This window comes from Phyllostomus discolor, chromosome 7 (assembly GCF_004126475.2).
Source record: "Phyllostomus discolor isolate MPI-MPIP mPhyDis1 chromosome 7, mPhyDis1.pri.v3, whole genome shotgun sequence".
Lineage (NCBI taxonomy): Eukaryota > Metazoa > Chordata > Mammalia > Chiroptera > Phyllostomidae > Phyllostomus > Phyllostomus discolor.
The window spans coordinates 131368342-131381925 of record NC_040909.2 but is presented as its reverse complement, the minus strand read 5'-3'; the positions used below and the strand labels follow the sequence as shown (position 1 = coordinate 131381925).

The 13584-nt window shown below is 48.0% G+C and overlaps 1 long non-coding RNA gene across 1 annotated transcript; it reads right to left on the bottom strand.

Moving 5' to 3' along the window:
* Positions 1–1880: 1880 nt before the first annotated feature.
* On the bottom strand, positions 1881–13274 carry LOC118501798. The gene is made up of 3 exons (XR_004904454.1): positions 12778–13274; positions 10687–10690; positions 1881–1891 (listed from the first exon to the last, which is right to left on the bottom strand). It is a non-coding gene; the product is annotated as an uncharacterized LOC118501798 (long non-coding RNA).
* Positions 13275–13584: the final 310 nt, after the last annotated feature.

Sequence of the window (13584 nt, the reverse complement as noted above, 5' to 3'; positions counted from 1 at the left end):
CACTGATTGCCTTGGGGATGGGTGGGGGTGAGGCTCACAGGGAGGGGCTGCGGAGAAACTTGAGTGACTGATATGTTCAGGATCTTGATGGTGGGAAAGTTGGTATGGATGAATACATATGTCGGAATTTATCAAACTGTACACTTTAAATGTATGCAGCTTATTATATGTCTATTATACATGGATAAAGCTGTGTTTATAAAAAAATGAAATCCTGGAATTAGGGACACAGGTATGTAGACGTCAACAATAATGAAATCTCCTCATTTCTGCATAAAATGGGCTCTGGAAGGGCACATTTACGCGGTGACAGTAATCCTAGGTAAAGTCACATTCAAGCATCTGCGGAGACGCCTCCAGAGATGATGAAATGAGGAAGAAAAGGATATTGGTCAAGAAAGAAAAAATGCCTGCCTCCCCCCATCAGAGTTCACGGAGTAGGAGCCAGGATCTCATTTCAGGAGGTAGCAGCGTAGAACAGAGGGGCAGGAGTCTGCAACCCAGGCGTGCCCAGCTTGGCTTTCCTACCTTGTCAATGCAGAGTAATGGCATAGAAGAGTGTACAAATCCTATGTGCATGCCCTGAAACCCCTTTCCCGAGTGACTGTGTCCAGATTAAGAACCAGAGCCTCATCCTGACCCCAGGAGCCCTCCTCACCCTCCCTTTCCATCACTGCATCCACCAAACAAACCTCCATTTGACTTCTACTTTCTCCCTCATTAGCTGTGACATTTTCAGCATGTTTTTCCCCTCTACAAAGTGAAGCTAATAATGCTACTTTAACAGGTTTTGTTTATTAAAGAAGAAAATGAGCCCTGGCTGGCGTAGCTCAGTGGATTGAGCGAGGGCTGCGAACCAAAGTGTTGCAGGTTAGATTCCCAGTCAGGGTACTTGCCTGGGTTGCAGGCCATGACACCCAGCAACCACACATTGATGTTTCTCTCTCTCTATCTATCTCCTCCCTTCCCTCTCTAAAAATAAATAAATAAAATCTTTTAAAAAGAAGAAGAAAATGAAATAACATGTTTAAATCACCTAGCGCAAGGCCTAACATGTCAGAGGTGGCTTATGCATGGGACTCCCTCCCCCCCCCCCCCCCCCGGCAGCAAGAAGAAGCTTGAAGGGGCTGGATCCCGAGGGGCAAGGGGAACACAGTGGGGGTTGCATCTGTGGCACACGCCTGGGTGAGTCCCTCAGCCTTCCTGGGCCTCTGTCTCCTGTCCTGTAAAGTGAAGGCTCTGAAAATACCGGACTCGACATCGCATGCCTCCAAGGCACCTAGTCCGGGACACAAGGAAGAACATGACGTGAGCCGGCTGTGTGGCTCTGATCAGCTATGAGTGGGGACCCCAGTTTCCATGGAGGAGCATAGACAGATGTGAATGTACATATTGGGAGGCCAATGCCACCTTCCTTGGACTGCTCACCACAAGCACCAGAAAGCTTCTAAAACCAGAGGGTCCCCGCCTCACCCTCCCAGATCAGAATCCCCGAGAGGCCTCAGAAATGTGTGTGTGCTTCCGATGCAAAAGGTCTGCAGAGAACCTGTGGGAACCACAGGGGAAGGGGTTTAAATGAAAGTTGTGCTGAGCCCAGGACACACATTGGCAAGTTAATCATTACTTGTTGAAATACATCTTTGAGATAAATGTGTTTCCTCTTCTTTTGTCTCTTTCCACTAAGATGTGCCCCCAAAACATGCTTTCATTCATTGAGAAGGTCTCATTATCTGAGCTCCAATCAATCAACTCATTCCTTCTTTCAGATAAGGGCCTGCGTTCTCAGTCCCTACTGAACGAGGGCTCTCAGGGGTGATCCACCTGGTTTTGATCAGCAGCATCTGATGATGAAGTGGCAAGCCAGTCCCAGCTCCCACAGGGAACAGACAGCCTCCCAGCACTGAGAATAAACTGTTCTGTCAACCAGCAGGCTCCAGGTGCTGGTGACTGTCTACACCAGCGGCCACAGCGATAATGGCAAGCGACACCCATCACTGGGGATGCCTGTGACAGCCTTCCCACATAATAATAAGCCCCTGCGTCCAGTTTCCAGTCCTGATTCATAAAGAATAAAGAATACTGATTGATAATAATAATAGTAAAGACAGCTAGCATTTATAAGGCACTGACCATATATCCAGATACCCCTGGTACTTTGCATGTGTTATTTCACTGAATCCCTGTTACATGTTGAATTATTGGTCCCAATTTTTTGTCCCTCTTTTCGCCCTTCTCCATGCCCTTAGCTATTGAGTTTTTAGCTCTTCTCCCTAGAAGTGAAGTATATTTTTCCACCCCTTTCACCTCAGATAAGCCTACACTACATCAACCTATGCTCAGATGTTTGAGCAAGAAAAAGTGGTTTTGATCTGAAGTCATTAAGTATTGGGATGATTTGTTACAGGGTAACAGCTGACCCTAAAAACAGAGCTTAGCAAATGAAAGCTTAGGCCTGTTGCCTGTTTTTATAAATAAATCTCTTTGGAACTTAAGAGATACCCACCCATCTCTGTATTATCTGTGGCTGGTTTCATGCTACAACTGCAGAGTTGAGAAGTGACAACAAAGACCATGTGATCCACAAAGCCTGAAATATTAGCCATCTCGCCTTACCAAAAAAAATGCTGATCTGTGCCCTAGAACAGGGTTTCTCAAACTTTAGCCTGCATCAGAATCTCCCGGAGAACCTACTGAAACATAGTAGGTCCCAGCCCCAGAATTCGGGTTGTGCAGATCTTAGTGGGGTTCAAGAATTGCATCTGTCACCAGCTCCCAGGCAGATGCCCGGGCTGCTGGTCCCAGTACCACACTTTGAGAACCACTGAATCAGAACAGTGATTCTGAGCTCTGGCTGCACCTTAGACTCACCTGGAGAGCTCTTAGGAAATCATTTCTCAAATCCAGCCTTAGGGATTCTGATTTAATTAGCCTGGTGTGCATTCTCAGGAACTGTTTGGGTTGGGATAACAGAAATACTATGAACTGGTGGCTTAAAAACAATAGAAATTAAAAAAAAAATAGTTCTGGGGGCTGTCAAGTCCAAGATCATGGCTCCAGTAGATTTGGTTCTGATGCAGGTCCACTTCTAAAAGGCATGTTTTTGCTACAACCTTGCATAGCAGGAGCTTAATCAGTATTTTCTGAATGAATGAATAAGTGGCAGCCATCCTGGTTCCTATAACAAATACCTTTTCTTATTTCACCCCTTCTGTTTAATGGGACTCAGCATGGAGCCTGGAAAAAGCAGGTGTAAGCTCTGTCAGCTGGCCGTCCTGCCCCGTCTGCCCCCAGACCGCCCGGGCTGCAGCTCCTTTGCAGTCATCTGCAGGCTGCCAGGCCCCGGCTGGCTTGGCCAGGAGTCCGTGGGGACACATGCTTCAGGCGGACTCACACTACCAGGACACATGCGACTTTCTCCTGGCTGGGTTGCTTCTCCACATCTGCCTGTGTGTGCCTTGGCTTGTGAAGCCTATGTTTCCAATCCAAGCCTTGTCCAGTTGAGAAAGGACAAGGATTCCACAACAGGAGATGCACAGAAGCGGGCCAGTGCCTCCTGCCCCCGTTTTCCCTCGTAAGGAGGCAGTGTGAAGAAATGGGAAGTCACCGATTGGACTTGAAAGCCACGCAGCCCCAGTTCATGTCCAGCTATCACCTTTACTTTTCTTTGTTGTGACTTTGGATAAATCATACAACCTTGAAAAGCCCCAAATGTTTCACTTTTTTCAAATAAGATAAAAACACAAACTCATTATCATAATCAGAACCAATATATAGAGAGAGTTGCATGTGGAAGTCCCTTAAAAATTTGATATTATTATTGATTACTTCATCAAGTTATGCTCCAGCATGTCCTATTTCAGGCAGAATCAGAGATTGTCCTTGACTGCACTCTCTCTCTGAGACAACGGACCACTATTTTAACCATCATACATACATACCTCTCATTATACCCTGAGTCTGCCTCTCCCTGCCTCTCCCTTTGAGAGTGTCCTGGCCATTACAAGCACTGACTCAGGAGCTGTCAGCCCGGGATGTTACCCATGTCTCTGTCACTACCAAGCTGGGTGACCTTGAGCAAGCTACCTCTCTTTTGTGTGGCTCAGTTTCCTAATCTGCCAAATGGGGGTGACAATGGTAGCTGTGACATAAACACTGTTGATTGGCTGACCCTCTCCCAACCTCCTTCCCCACTGCTGCCTCCCAAAGGGAGCTGGGAAGACAAATCTCAGAGCTCCCAGACCTCCTTGTAGTTGGAGGTGGGAGTGGGTGAGTCATTCTGGCCCAAGAGATATAGCAGAAGCTTGGGAAGTGCTCATAGTACATTGTAGTATTCTCATGAAACGCTGAGGCAAAGGCCTGGCAAACGGTGCAAAAATGCTGTGGGATGAATGTAGAAAGGTAGATACTGTGCGTGAGTCAGAATGCGGTAACAGTTGGGATGAGCACTGGGGTGGTAGGTGAAGGCTCCGGGGTGGTGAATGGTGCTGGGAGAGAGCACAGGATCTGGGAGGCAGGGGTGAGGGTGGCAGCAGGAAGCAGGCTTTGGCCAGAGAGAGACAAGCACATATTTGGGCACCCTTGAGCACTGGGCCTGGACACCCACACCCCAGGCCGCTTCCAGACCCTCTCAGAAGAAGCCTGTCCCTGGAGGGGAGCCAATTAAGGGGTCAATGCCAGGGACCCGCCACTCATCATTGGTCTCATGAATCGGTCTCCACATCGCCAGGTTTATAGAGAGAGCAATCCAGTCGCCATAAGTGTGAACGGCGTCTTTCATCTCATGCTGCCTTGTGGCCTGCAGGCCAGACAGGGCAAAATTTTGTGGGAAGCCCCAGGACACAGGGTTGCAAACAGCAAGGTCCCCTGGGTGCCCTGGTGGAGCAAGAATAACCACAGCCCAACTCAGGGGAAAAAGCAAATAACCATGTCTGAAACCCCCTCGTGTCCCCTGTCCCCAGCCGGAGAGCTGCAAGGCCGTGTCCCTGACTTCCAATGGCATGGGGGTCATGGATCGAAAATGATGCGAGGGAAACTCCCAGAGACCTGCTCTGGCCAGAGAAACTGCTCCTCATTTCCCTGAATCTGGTGGCTATCTCCCTCGACTGCCGCCTGCTCCACCCCCCACCCCCCCAAGGGAGAAACACTGACACTGGGAGAGAAGTCAGTGAGCATCCAGGGAGGAATCATCCCCCCTGCAGAGCAGCTCTTAGGTGCCCCACCGAGGTGACCAGTGACTGTGCAGACGGTGTGTCCGGAGGCTGACGCTGACCAAGGGTGTTGCTAACCCCAACTTGGAGATGTCTCAAATATGTAAAAGGTTATATTATGCTGGGCACTCAGTAGCCCTTTTGAAAACACGTTTGAAATACCATCGGTGTCCAGTTTCTTGCGGCTTCACCAAGAACACAACCACGGGAGTGTTCTGTCCAAAATGCCACCGGACTGTGTCACCTTCCCGTTCAGAACCTGGGGGCCTCCGTGCTCAGGATGGGACGGAAGGCTGGCCCGTGCGCCCACCGCTGAGCTCTGTCTCATTCTAAGACTAATTTCTATTCCCTAGACACACAGTGATGCCCACGCCTGCTTGCCTCGGCACACACTTTCACTCATTCAATGATTCATGTACTCGCTGAACATTTAGTATGCACTTACTGCATGCCTCTGTGGCAGCTACAAAGACACAGGGTGGATGAAAGGGACTTTGTGATCTCAAAGATCACAGTCTCAAGTACACGAGTTCCCATACCTGGTAGCCCACCAGAATCACCCACGGGACTTCTTAAAAGCACAGAGTGAAGACTTGATTCCAACACCCTGCGGTGGGAGGAAGGGAATGAGTCAGCAAGTAAAACCGTTACAACAGGAGGGAAAAGCTGAATTCAAATTTCTCTCCTTACCTTCCTGGGAATCAATAGGGTGGGCACAGAAAAGCTGGGCTTTGAGGCCAAAAAGACTGGTTCAAAACCGGAGCGTCCACATTCTCTGGCTTGCTGGGACATCCCACCTTTGCGTGCGTGGGCTGGTGTCATTCCTCAAAGTCCCTCTTTTCACCCTCAGAAGTGCCTGCGTTTGGATGATAAATGACATGATCCCCTTGTTCTGACCTTCACCCTTTCCTGACTGTGAGAACGTGGCAGTGGGGCGGGGGGAGGGGATGGTTGAAACTCCCCCAGCCTCAGTCTCACCGCCTGCATGACAGAAGGAGCAATGAATGCTGTGTGAGAAGCTGTCATGACACAGGGCCTCGCACCAATGATGCCCCTTTTTATTACAAAATCAGAGGCACGTAATTCTGTAGCATAACAATATCACACTCAAGCATGTCAATACCATGTGACATTTTAGGCGAAATGTCCAAATTAAAGCTATAAATTATCACACCCCTATTATCACCCTTCCAACCACACTCAGGCTGGCCTTACTTCTGCCAGACCCTATGTTATTCTTTGCCTTGTCAGAAATGCCCTCATTCTCTCTGCACTGTTCCCTGACACGTGAAGTGACACCTTAACGATGAGAACCCGTTAAGATGAAAACTAGATTGTGTATATTTATCTGGGGAGAGGATGGACCTGGCTCAGCAAGGCACGGCCTGGGTCGTTGCTGGCCAGGATGGCAAAAATACATTGAGAGGCCGTGTTATAATGTGTAGACTTCAGCTCAACCTTCTAGAAAGCAGGGCTGTACTACTCGCCTCAGTTAAATTTTTTTTCATAGAGTAGGGCCCAGTGCCTCTGATGGACCCGGATGGAGGGAACTGGAAAGTATTTCCATGCCTAGGACCAGGCAGAGGACAGTGACTGACACATTATCTGTCCGGGTGACCACTGGCTCAGTTATGACTCATCGGATGGCGAGAACGACCTGTCTCCCTGTCTCGGCCTGTCTGAGCAGTGATTCTGCAAGTGATTCACTGATGCCCCCCGGAAAGCCCCCTGGTTAGGTCCTCTTTCTGAGTTCTTCAATTGGCATCGGCGGCCAGAGGGGGCCCGGAGGAGGGAGAGGCGGGTGGATCCGCCAGCTGGATGCAGTGGGGTTCCGTGGAGCAGCTGGGAGAGGGGAGAGGAGGGAATCCTGGCACAGCTGGCTCACTGGCCAGAAACCCACAAACAGCCAAAGAAAGAAGTTTAATAAAAAACCCTACATAATGTTGGAAATTCCTTAAAATTTCAGAGATCCTTAAGGGTCAAGGATCTCGCCAAGGACAAAAGGAAATGCCAGAGCTTAAAAAAAAAAATTCAGAGATCTCTTTGGATGAGGTTGCATGAGTTAACAGCCACAGGAACTTATTGTTTCAAGAGTTAGGGTATCCATCTGAAGATAAAGTGGATCAACACAGACAAGGTACCTGTGAAGTCTGGAGTAAAAGAAAGACCAGGCTGGGAGGCATCCAGCCCCACTTTAGAAAGACAGACTCTGTGGCTGGTCGAATGATTCTGAGTTCTCTGACATGATTACTTTTCCCAAAATACGGTAGGCAAAATAATTATGATATACCCACAGGAAGACAAATCACCTTAGTAGTTACGTATTCACTCATACCACTTGGACACGAAACCCTGTAACATCCCTGAATTTCTCTTCGAACAAAATTCAGTGAAACATATGCAAACTTCCCTCAGTCATGCCAGGCCTCCGAGCCCATGTGATTTTCCCCACCCGAAGTGTTCTCGGGCCGCGCTCATCGGCCCAGCTCCTTCTTGTCACTCAGGAATCAGTCCTACACCTTTTCCTCAGAGAGGCATCCCCCGGCCACCTTGTGAAACACTAGTGTCCCTCATTGCCCTCCCTCTAGCCCGATGACTATTTCTTGTAAAGCGCCTGCCAGGATCTTGTCCATATCTCGGTTTCCTCATCGGTGCCAGGTCTCTGTCCCCCAGGATGTCAGCTCTATGACAGCGGGAACTCCTCTCATCCTTGCCTCCACCCGTCTTGTCCATGGCTTGGCATACAGCAGGTGCTTAATAAGTACAGAATGGGGCAAAAGTAGGTTTACCACGGTGAGTATGCAAAGCAGAGTTCATTCTTGTGTTATTGTTTATTAGTTATTGTATTATTTTCCATATGGACAACAGTAGCCTCCTTTTACCCCACCCTGCATTTGTTGAATGAAGAACCATTAAAAGGAATTAAGGCCTTCATAATGACATTTTCACACAGGGAGGAGAAAAGTGGGAGTTGTGGCCGGAGCGTGGTGAGTCGTGTGTCACCCTGGATGTGGCCATGGGAGGATGCAAAGTGTTTGGTGAGAATGAGACCCCTCTCCGCTCCAACAGAGCCAGGGAACTGGGAGTTATGTAGAAATGAACTGTTTGCCTTACGATGGTAAATACAGATTAGACAACATGGTTTAGAACTGAGTCTGAAGTAGGCTTCCGGTTCCTTCCTCTTCTGATGGGATTACTCACCCAGTTGCGGCCATAAACTCCGAGCCTTCCTCTTTCTTTCCCTCCTTCCATCTCTCCCTCACCCCTTCTATCCCTGCATCGCCCTGACTCAGGACAAGGCCTACCCTAGCAGGCTGATCGCATGGCAAAGGCAGGAACTAAGACCACATGTGACTCTGAAGAGACAGAAGAGAAGCAGTGAATGGCCTGGCAGTGCCAGGCTGCAGCCCTGGTCCCAGCCTCACCAATCAGAAAAGCCGTTCTTTCATGGGGAAGGGCAGGCCAAGGTAGAAGCTTCCTCCTCAAGTCTTCTGAGATTATAGAAGTGTCTGTGTAGAACACAGGCTAGTGAAGGAATAGTGGGAAGGGGAACGGTTCTCTCTAGAGTAAACATCATGCTCATGCATGTGCCATGGGTGAAAGGGAAGTCAAGGATTAGGGTGAACAACCATGAAATGCTGGAGGCCATGGACGATGTCATCAGCCCCTACTTGGAAACCCCAGGCCCAAGCATGTATCTCTCTGCCTATCAAATAATAATGGTCAATAAGCGTGTTCTTAACAATGTTGCTGAAAGAATGAAGACTGCATAAACAGTTAAATCCATTAGTGGCTGAGTGAGTAAAATGGGCATTATACCTTAGCCTTTTAAGAATCTGGTTAATATGACTCTAATTTGAAATCCTGGCCACCTTAGCATATATTCATTTAAAAAGTTGATTTTGCAAATATCCAAGGCTGAGAACCAGAACCTTCCCGACAGTCACCCCACTAACTTTAAGCCACAGTCACCTATCTCATACATGGGCAACAAACCCCAGCATATCAGCAGTATCTGTGATTTCTATCATCCATGGAAATCACACATAATCTTACATCACATGTCCGCTGTTGCAGGCACTTCAAGTCTACTTCAAAGTCCCAAGAGCTATTGAACCTCCTAGATCTTATTTAGTGCCTTCATAAAGAAGTATATATATATATATATATATATATATATATATATATATATAATAGTACTTGGGTAGTCAGGCCTCTCAGATGGTCCTTAGTGGTCCCCACCCCCGGGTTTTCATGCCCTGTGTAATCTTCTCCTCTGAGTGTGCACTGAAGCTGTTATAAAAGATGCTGATGCACCTTGCTCACCTCCCTCTCACTCACGTGCCCTGATGAAGCCAGATGCCCTGCAGAGAGAAACTGAGGGCAGCTGCTGGCCAACGATCACTGGGGCACCAGGGCCCCAGTTCAACATTGCATGAGAAACCAAGCCCTACTAATGATCTTGTGAGGAGCTTGGAAGAAAATCCATCCCCCTACATCTTAAGGTGACTACAGCCCTGGCTAACATCTGTGTGCAGCCTCCTGAGTGAGTCTGAGCCAGAGGACCCAGCCAAGCCACAGCCAGGCTCCTGACCACAGAAACAGTGAGATAATAGATGTCTGGTACTTTAATATGCTAAGCTCCTTACTCAGGAATAGGTAACTAACATGTTACATTAACTACATGCAGTACATATATGCATATTATATATATGAACAGTTATATACAAGGTCTGTCCAGAAAGTATTCAGCCATGTGTTATGAAAAGTAAAGACATTTATTGAAGAAGATACAAGACACATTGTACATAGGACAATGATGCCTCAGTCCCCTTCAAAGTCGGTATCTTGGGGCCTCACACAGGTCTCCCGGTGTCTCTTCCCTCTTCAAGATGCTCTGCAAAATCGTTTGCTGGAATCGCCATCAGCTGCCCCATCATATTTTCCTGAATCTCATCTCTGGTCTGAAATCTCTTCCCTTCCAAAGGTGATTTTAGTTTTGGGAAAAGCCAGAAGTTGAAGGGCACCAAATCTGGGCTATCGGGGGGCTGAGTTGCCTGGGTGATATGATGTTTCACACACACACAAAAAAACCCCTACATGACATGTGATGCAGATTTGTTGCTCTCCTTGCTCAGTCATTTTGAATGGGACAGCCACACAGTACACACACTCACTCAATGAGCACCTACCACCCCTACTGACTAGTACAGTGAAGTCATCATTGCTCACACATGCACATTCCAGTCCACTCTCCTTGGCTGCCAGGCTACATCCATGTGGCACAAACCATTCTCATTAGGTTAACAATGGCTGGACTTTTTCTGGACAAACCTCGTATGTACTATATATAACCAGGACAGTGTATATGCATATGTACATATATAGTGACTGATAACTGTGTTCAGCATAACTAGTTTCCTTTGAAATTTCATGTATTTTTATTTTATACATTTAAGGAGGGGGTCATAGGCTCCACCCATCTGCCAACGTGGTCCATGCCACCCAGAGATGTTTTGGAGAAGACGTAAGTTCCAGAAGGGGCATTAAGCAGTGGCATACATCTGAAGTCACATCCTCCTGAGTTTGCAGGCAGTGAAAGGAAAGAATGAAGAGAACCAGGGAGTGAGATTTGGTTGAGCTGATAGAGTCACAGGCTGGAGCAAGTTTTTTTATTAAGATAGCAAAAGGCACCCAAGGAAGACAAGAGAGCAGAAAACCCATGTGGCAAGTTCGAGGCCAACATCTAAAGGCCGACAGAGCACAGGGCAGGTAGAGAAGCCAGGACTGGAGCCAAGAATGCCAGATGTTGGGAGAAGAAAGCCAGCCTGGCTGTGCTATGCAGGGGATCCTGGGGAAGTTGTGTCCCTGGGAGCTTTTGTTCAATGTATTTAAAGGCAAAATACCAGCAAAGCGAACATAAGCCCATCTGCCATTCAGAGTGAGGACTGCACCTTGTGTGACAGGCATTTGCACAACGCTGTCCTGCACCCATCACCAAAGCCTGACACCTAATCTACAGGCTACATGCTCCTGAGTGGAGGGCACACGTGTCTTTGTTTCCTTTCTGCCCCAGAGATCACAGCATAAATGTTCAAAACTCAAATATCTGCTAAGGAACAGTGCCAGGCCTGGGAATCAGAGTTTGAATTAGGTTCGGTCCCCATTTCACGTGGTTCACGGCCTAAAGAGACAGCCAGATAAAGACAGACATTGACATTAGAAAGCCCTAATTCAAATATGAACTTGCCCTCCCACCAGGTTTGGTGGCTCTCCAAGCCTTACCTTTCCACCTTTCCACGGAAGGTGGCAACCCTCATTTCACTGGTTTATGGCACATTAAATGAGATGATGTATTAGAAGGGCCTGACATTGTAGAAATGTTTACCTTGCTTCCTATTCTCACACAGCCTCTGGTCTTCTGAGCTCAAGGCCCCAAGGGATTACGTGGGCTCTAATTCTTGTGAAAGCTGTGGCAGACTTCTGAAGATGGAACTGTCTCCCAACAGGTTTTCTTTCTCACTGCCCGATAATATTAAAACCACAGGACGTGTTCTGTGAGCTCTTGGGGGCAGGGACCATGTGGAGGTCATTTCTGCAACAGAAGAAAATAGGAGACTGCGGCCTTGAAGGAGAGGATGTGCAGCACCTGACTGACACATGACTGCGATGAGAAATGAGAAATGCTAGAAGGCTCTCCAAGATTCGGTGCAACAGTGCTCTGCAAGGAAGGTCAGCATGAGCTGGGGGTCTAGGGCTTTGCCTTTGCCCTCAGAAAGGAGGAGGCCTCGCGTGAGTGCAAGGGAGCTGCCGGTGGTAAGAGGAAGAAGATACAGAAACCTGCGTTCCAGCCACAGAAGAGTGGTCGCCTCTCGGCAGGAAGGAGACGCGTGTGAGGGGGAGGGCCACGGAGGGAATCTTGACAGTCTCTGCCAAGTTTCGCTTTAAAAATGAAAACAAAATACCGGACGCAATTGTGGCAAAAGGCCAACATGAGTTACATTGGAGTGGCAGGCACAAAGGTGGATGTTCTATTCCTTGTTTCGGAAGTACTTCACTGATAAGAGGAAGTAGAGGCGCTTCCGATGGGGTGAAACGGCATGAGCTGGGGGGGAGGAATGGGGGCATTGGTGACAATGACCGAACAGGGAAGCCCTGACCACCGGGAAGACTCCTTTCTCAGACACTATAGGCATACACTGCCCCCACTGCAGGGGGCAGGGAGAGAGTCAGGAACTGTCCTTGGTTCTTAACCAAAACCACACCGCTGGCCGTTGTTATTTCTGGTTATCCTAGAACTTTGGGGGTTTCTGCTCAATTCCCCAGTGCTTATAGGTTTCCTTGGTAGTCTCTAACATCATTTTTTGAGGCCAATTTTACCCTGCTGCAAAAGAAAAAGAAAAGGAAGGCTAAGAACAGAACCTGAGTATTTCTCAGCCTATTAATAGTATTGACTGTGGATCAAGTTCTTATGCATGCCAGGTACTATGATAGCAGTTTTTATCCATTGGCTCATACTGTTAGTAATTATCCCCATTTTATAGATGTTATTAATTACCTGCCATTGTACAGATGGCAGAGTTAAGATTAAATCAGGTCACAGAAGTTCAAAGCCCAAAAATTAGGTGAGCACTCCCTGGCACGTGCAAGGAGGCCTTAACTCCATGAAGGGAAGCATCTCCATGGAGTCACTGTCTCGATACTCTCTAATTTTCTCTTTCACTTGCCAAAGTAGGACTGTCGTGGGACAGACCTGGGCGTGCACATCCCCTGTTAATGAGTATTAGCAGTGTGACTACGGCAGAGTCGTTTGACAACATCCCAGCCTCAGCTTGCTCAGCTGAGAAGTGGTTATGTCAATAGTGTTAACTATTTCCCAGAGTTGTCATTAGAGAAGAAACAGATGCTGCATGACAACAGAGCCTAGGACAGCAAGATAACTCTGGGGATGACGACGATGATGATGATGACGGCTATTATTGATGGAAGGCCGCTGCCTTGCATCAGGCTCTCTGTTTGGCACCATGTGTACATTAGCTTCGATCCTCATAAAAGCCCTAGGGAATTCTGTTATTCTTCCTTTCAAAGATCAGAACAATGAGACTCGGTGAGCCCTTTGTAATTTGACTCATCCCTGACTGGAAGGCCTTTGGGAGGCAGGATGGCAGGGCTGCCAGGGAGAAGGTGGCCCGCTCTCTAATGTGTCCGCAGTCGAGGCAGGTGCTCTGATGAGCAGGAGCTAGAGCCTGGGGAGAGAGGACCTCCCAAGCCAATTCCAAGTCTGGTGGAATCCAATCTGACTCTCCTGATGCTTGGAGGGCAGCTTCCTCCAGCTCTCCCCATCCCTCTTCTCTCTGTCTCAAAAAAAAAAAAAAAA